This window comes from Lagenorhynchus albirostris, chromosome 18 (genome assembly GCF_949774975.1).
Source record: "Lagenorhynchus albirostris chromosome 18, mLagAlb1.1, whole genome shotgun sequence".
NCBI lineage: Eukaryota > Metazoa > Chordata > Mammalia > Artiodactyla > Delphinidae > Lagenorhynchus > Lagenorhynchus albirostris.
Genome location: NC_083112.1, coordinates 16,145,117 through 16,151,643, shown reverse-complemented (window position 1 = coordinate 16,151,643; position 6,527 = coordinate 16,145,117).

Here is a 6,527-nt window from a genome sequence, read left to right as displayed (position 1 = left end):
GTGAGAGGCCCGCGTAACGCAAAAAAATAAATAAATAAAAATTAAAATGTTATCTGGGATTTGCTTTAAACTATTCCAGGAAAAATGTTGGTGGGGGAATAAATGAAACAAGATTGGCAGTATTGATAATTGTTAAAACTGAGAAATAGGTACATGGGTAGGCTTATTATACTAGTCTCAATTTTTTTTTTTTTTTTTTTTTTTGCGATACGCGGGCCTCTCACTGTTGTGGCCTCTCCCGTTGCAGAGCACAGGCTCCGGACGCGCAGGCTCAGCAGCCATGGCTCACGGAACAAGCCGCTCCGCGGCATGTGGGATCTTCCCGGACTGGGGCACGAACCCGTGTTCCCTGCATCGGCAGGCAGACTCTCAACCACTGCGCCACCAGGGAAGCCCCCTCAAATATTTTTATATGTTTGAAATTTTCATAATGAAAGTTTGAAATGTATAATTTTCAATAGTGTAATTTCGATAGGAAACAAATGCTGTAGAGAGAACACTGTTTCAATACCTGAAGCTGTTCATGCAAATAATCAATTAACAATCTATAATAAGAAAAAAAGATTCAGCCTCTTTTGCCCTTCTTTTGTTTTCCCTCTTTTTCCTTTAAATGGTAGCATATTAAATACACAGCTGTACCTCTTTCTTTTTAATATATCTTTATTGATGCATATTTTATGTGTCATATAATTCACCCATTTCAAGTGCAAAATTCATTTTTTTTGATAAATTACCAAGTTGTGCAACCATAACCATAAGTCAGTTTTCAATTGTTTCCATCACTACAATAATTGAACAACTTCAATTGTTTCCATCACCCTCAGGCCCATTTACAATTACCCCTCTCCACTCACCCCTCCCTCAGGCCCAGGCAACCCCTTTTGCCTCCTGATTAGAAACTATGCTAAAACAATTCTTGGTATTGTCATCAGAGTCTAAACAGACTTGGCCAGTTTCTTTCCCATCAGAGGAACCAGGCATTTCACAGTGGCTGTCTTCATGGACTAAACCCAGGGTAGCTGTAATAGTAAAATTGAAGGCTGGGGGAAGAGAGAGGAGGCTGTGGCTAGGCACATTGAACTGTCTTTGAACCTATAGGCCCTTTTTCCCCAAAACCACACCACAGTGACTGTCCCCTAAACCAGTTCTGGCAAGAACAACTTTTTTAAAAAAACATAAAAACCAAATTCACAGGAAAAATGACTATATGCCTGAATCTTAATTTACTTTAATTTTTTTAGAAGTAATTTAAAAAGAAATCCTGGATGATTATGACCAAATAGGTTTTTCAGAGCTAAAAAGCAAAAGTTGAGATAAAATGACTGAATCACTATCTTCAGGTACACAGGAAAATGCCTGTCACTGACCATTTGGAATGTTTTTTAAAGAAAGGAAAGAGTCAAAGCAAACACAGGAATCAAAACCCACAGAATTCTGGGCTTCCCTGGTGGTGCAGTGGTTGAGAGTCCGCCTGCTGATGCAGGGGACGTGGGTTCGTGACCCGGTCGGGGAGGATCCCACATGCCGCGGAGCGGTTAGGCCCGTGAGCCATGGCCGCTGAGCCTGCGCGTCCAGAGCCTGTGCTCCGCAACGAGAGAGGCCACAACAGTGACAGGCCCGCGTACTGCAAAAAAAAAAAAAAAAAAAAAACCCACAGAATTCAAATTAAGACTCCATCAGGGCTGTTTTGAAGAGCAATGATTGATCACAAAATGAAAAGAAAGGTGAGCAAGTCAAGTTGTAATGCAAGTTGATTTACATAACAAACAGCTCTTGCTGCTTCCACAGCTTCCAGTGAAGTCCTCTATGCTCCATGAGAGGAGGAATACAATAGGTCCTCAACTCAATTAATGTTTGCCTTAAGAATGAGTAAATGGGTACTTCCCCCAAGGTGAAGTTGTTAGGGACTCCGCCCTCCTGATACAGGGGACCCAGCTTCCATCCCTGGTCAGGGAACTAGACCCCACATGCATGCTTCAACTATGAGTTTGCATGCCACAACTAAGGAGCCCGCCTGCTGCAACTAAGACCTGGCGCAATCTAATTAATTAATTTTTTAAAATAGTTTAAAAAAAAAGAATGAGTAAATGAATGAAGGCCTATTATGTTCTAAGCACTATGCAAGGAATTGGGGATCGGAAATGACAAAGGTCCCAATGTCAAGAAAACCAAGTACAGTGGAGAAGCAGACATGTAAACAAATACTTTTTATGTAGTGTGGTAACCACTAGAAGTAATTTCAAGGTATATTATAGAGTTAGCTCAGAATGGGCAGTAACATGGTTGGGGTACGAGGTTACATATACTCATATTCTCTGGGAAAACAGTGACAAGGAGAGTGTTCTAGGCAGAAGAAATAGCATTTGCAAAGGGAATGAGTAGTTCAGTCTAAAGCGTTCGTTAAATGCATCAAGATAGATTTCCCCCTGGAGCCATGGGACACAGAGCAAAGGTGAAGGAAGTCCTGGGTGAGGTCAGATGTGGGAAGCAAGAAACAGTTTGATAGTCAAGTTCAAGGAGGTCTATGGAAAGCAAGAACTGGGCAAAAAGTAAAGGTCTTCAACAGAGGACAGACTAGATGGGTGTGAGCAACAGTGTGCAGAATAATGGAGCAAATTTTTTGTCCTAGTTTATGTGCAGGAGCTCAGAGCTGAGCATGTAGGAAAGTGGCAGGAGTCAAAGCCACAGCTTTGATGGAATAAGGTGGCAGATGGAATCGTATGTGAATTTTGTGGTGGGGCAGTAGATGTACCAGACAGAAGTAAAGGAATGCTCTTCAAATATGCTATTCAATATTCTGTGAAGAAGAGATAGTATATGGGTAAATGTGGACTTGGATGAATTTTTTTTTAAGTTACTTTACCCTTTCTTTTAAAATTAATTTATTTATATATTTTTGGCTGTGTTGGGTCTTCATTGCTGTGCGTGGGCTTTCTCTACTTGCAGCAAGTGGGGGGCTACTCCTTGTTGCGGTGCGTGGGCTTCTCGTTGCGGTGTGCAGGCTTCTCATTGCGGTGGCTTCTCTTGTTGCAGAGCATGGGCTCTAGGTACACGGGCTTCAGTAGTTGTGGCTCACGGGCTCTGGAGCGCAGGCTCAGTAGTTGTGGCGCACGGGCTTAGTTGCTCCGCGGCATGTGGGATCTACCCGGACCAGGGCTTGAACCCGTGTCCCCTGCATTGGCAGGCAGATTCTTAACCACTGCGCCACCAGGGAAGTCTGGACTTGGATGAATTTAAACAGCATCCCCTAAACAGCTAGAGAAACAAATAAAATGAATAGTAGATATCAGGATTGTTAAGGTGGGCTGGGTCAGGATAAATTAGCATCTTGTCTGATGTATTGATACATACAGAGGTCTTTGTGGATAACGGCCCCCCACCCACCGGAGAAGTCAACTATGACTATAAGGGCAAACAGAGTAAGAAAGTACTCCCTCTTGGGACACCCTGGAAAATCTTTTATTGACTCAGTAGGGAGACAGCCTCTTCTACCCCTAAATTTATGTCACATTGCTTTGCACAGAAATCCTTTGGCTAACGGGATGTGGTCCATACACTCCTCTACAGTGTTCTTAAAAACGTTTTTTCTCAGTATTGGCCAAGCTTTAATTATATAGACAGTAGTTGAGACCCGCTCAGACCAGAGCACCATGAGATATGTGAATCATAGCTTCCCACTATCAAAAGGCATGCGATACACTGGTCATTAACCCATAACCTAAGAGAATATCTTTCTTGCAAGTGGAGAATCCAGTATGACTTTGATTAGGGTATAGAGATAAAGAGCTGGGTGTGGGAGCAGGAACCTTAGCAGTGGGGGACAGAAAAAAGGAAATAAAGTCTCTGACTCAGACAATAGTGAACTTGGGGAGAAAGGGCAGTTTCAGGTATCAGATTCAAAGCGGTGCACAGAGAGCAAGAACCAGGTTACAATAAAAGCAGAGACCAGGGCTTCCCTGGTGGCGCAGTGGTTGAGAGTCCGCCTGCCGATACAGGGGACACAGGTTCGTGCCCCGGTCCAGGAGGATCCCACATGCCACGGAGCGGCTGGGCCCGTGAGCCATGGCCGCTGAGCCTGCGCGTCCGGAGCCTGTGCCCCACAGCGGGAGAGGCCACAGCAGTGAGAGGCCCGCGTACCACAAAAAAAAAAGTGGAGACCAGGAAGAGTTCCCAGACTGTGGTAGGCAGAGGAAGGAGGCTGGTATAGAGACCTGTGGTCAGGTCTCCGCACAGCTTGAGAGCTGTTGAAGATGCTGTTGATTGAAGGTTTTCACCACATATGTGAGGTTTGGCAAGCAAACTTAAAAAAAAAAAAAGTCATCCTAAGAGATCTCACTAAAAAGATCTGGAGAATGATATCAGAAACCTTTTAATTTGTTTGGGGAAAAAAAAGCATTGATACAAAGCAAATTATCTATTTCTATACAAAATTGTTCTAGTTCCAGAGAAATAATTTCACTGTCAACAAAATTTGCTGTGCTCTTTATAAATTCCAAGTTAACAAACCCCTCAAACCCCTCTGGTATTGTTTTATATATATACACACTACACACATACCTGGCCAAAGTGGGCAATAAATTTGAATCAAGGTCTACGTTTCCAAAGTAGCAGAGCCAAGTAGAGAGTCCCCCGGCAGCATTCTTTTTTTAAAAGGTTTCTTATTTATTTTTAAAGGATTTTGGGGTTCTTTTTGTGGGGGGCAGGGAAGGAAATCTGAGCATGCTCCATCTATCTACATGACACCATAATAACTTGTAGACAAGATAATCATGTGGTTCCAGGAAAGACATTGGGGACTAAGGTGAAGGCAACTCTCATTCAAGAGAATGGAAGCAAGAAAATTCTGAATGTGACTTCACAATGCGGGTAAAGGTGGTGGTTTGGGAACATGCGGTAAGGGTATTTATTTGCCTAATTTCAGCATTGCTAGAGCACATGCTAACAATGGTATTCCACTTCTGAAATTCCACTGGTTCTGGAATTCCAGCAAAGGTCCCTCCAGGTCATCGTGTTCTCCCCGACCTCATAGTGCTGCTTGGGAAGGCACTGCCTTTTCTTTGCATCACAAATTGTTTAGCAAACTATTCATGAAAGAAAAAATAAATTATTAAATTCTATGAAAATTGTCTTGAGCTCTGACTCAATGTATCCAAATAATTTTTTTTTCTGTATATAACATCCTTAAAAATGAAAACTCAGCTGAAGCTTCAACTAGTTGATCGTTTGGCATTTTGAGAAGTCAGGATTCAAGTAGAAGAGGCAGCCCCTTGCTTTACCACATTCATCCTGAGCCTGTAACTGAGACAAGATGTCCTGCCCTCTGGAAGAGGGGTACCACCACACTTTGTCACATCTGCCATTTTAGAATGTTCCCCAACAGCTGCAGCTGGGCCTGCCAAGGGGATGCTTCCGTGACACAAAAAGCCTTTCATTACAGTTTTCAATGCTATTTGAGATGTTTGGATTCTTCTGTTGTTACTGTTATTCTTGAAGTTTGCTTCTGGTTTGGAGCCCTATTTAAAACCTGGAGATCTCTTTTCCTTAGATCAAAGTTATCTTGTGCCCACAGACAGTGGTATATATGTACCGTAAACAGAGCTTTGGCACAAATGATCTTCCAGATGGGAGAAGAACACCTGAGCTATTCAATACAAACCCACATTTTTACTGTGACAAGCATGTCTTATATTTTCGTGTTATAGCCTTCTGACTTCAAGTCTTCATCCTACTTTAAATGTGCAGATTTTCTTTAATCCTATTTCTTAATGAAAAAAGAAACTATTAGGGAGATAAAAAGTTTAGCGTTTTTAAGTGTATGCTTCGGGGATATTGATTTATTCATTTATCACCCTTGGTAATCCAAATGAGAAAGGATATCAGGCTAACTTAGAAATTCGCAGGGTCTTCCCTCTCAGGCTTCTGTGCAATTAATTAGAACAACAGGGAAGGCTTTCATGAAAGTTATATCTTCAGGCTCACCCTCATGTTCTTTTATCTGAACATAACATGTTGGTTTCTAATTTCTTTTCTTTTTTCCACTCCCCACCAAATCATGTAGGTTAACAGCCAATCAAAAAGCAAAGAGATTTTCTAATAATAAGATTATGATGTATTTAATATGATAAACTACTTTCCTAATTTCAAAGTATAGCTTTCATGCAGAAAAAAAAAGTGTCATTATGTAAGTTGCTCTCTTCAAACTGCAGTTAATATGATAATTAATTTCTTTGATTTTTGTCTATCAGTACATATTCTTGAGCTCCTGATGGGGTCATAGCAGTATGATCCATGTTATGCTTCTTTTGAGCCCGATTTAAATCAGGGATCTATCAACAGGGGTCTTGTTGACCAGTGGGGGAAGTCAAGTGGACGTATGTGAAAGCATCTTTACCAAGCTAGTGTTGGTTTTTATGGTGAGGGCTGGGGTGTGCTCTTCTTCAGTGTATTCCCCAGATTCTGGGAGTGATGGTGACCCCCAGCCTTCAGTGAAGTACTCCTCCCAGGATTGCCCTCAGCCAAAGACTGCC